The following is a 772-nucleotide window of genomic DNA, read 5'->3' on the forward strand; positions in this document are numbered from 1 at the left end:
TCTCAGAGACTGATTCCTATGGCGACAACCATTTTGCAAATCTCGACAGACTTTGCCCAGTTTGCAAGGGGCAACTCATGATTAACGGCATCAGCGAAGAAAACAGCTGTCTTATCCAGACTGGCAGCGCAAATGAGCCGCTGGTTTTCTTGCTTTGGGAACCCCAAGTGCACATCCCAAGCACTGTGTGAGAGCTGTCACCAGATTGATCTGTTCCTCAAAACACTTGGACAGACAGGATTTCAGTTTCATTAGGGCCATGTATGCAAATGAGATGGAAAAACAGCAGGTTTCTGTTAACGCCAAGGGGACACAGCAGAGAATGCGGCCCTGCCTGCCTCCCACACTGCTGCTGCCTGCAAGGCTTGGGGTCAGGGCACTGGTAAGTTTTCATCACCTCTGCAAAACCTCCATCGCACACATCGTGTGAAAAAGTGGAGGAACCATCTCCAAGGGGACTTAGGAACCACAATGAACCAGAACGCACACCATTATCCTGGCCTTGTCCACTCTGCTGCAGGCTTGCAAGACTCATCAAAGCCCTGGATCTGGCCCCTGACACTCAAATGACGGGAAGTGGAGGGTCAGCAGGCTCACGGGACTCCAGGCTACTGAAAGGCCCGTGTGCTTGCTTCGCGGACAGTTCTAACACCCATGGAGGAGCTCCTGACCTCATCCCACTGTGGGCAGCAGTCCTTAGAAGAGAAGAGACTCCTGCCCAATCAGGGAAAAGAGTCCCTTCACTGTGATGCTTCCAGGTCTTACCACCAGT

Source organism: Octodon degus, unplaced genomic scaffold (genome assembly GCF_000260255.1).
Source record: "Octodon degus isolate 3935 unplaced genomic scaffold, OctDeg1.0 scaffold00004, whole genome shotgun sequence".
NCBI classification, from domain to species: Eukaryota; Metazoa; Chordata; class Mammalia; order Rodentia; family Octodontidae; genus Octodon; species Octodon degus.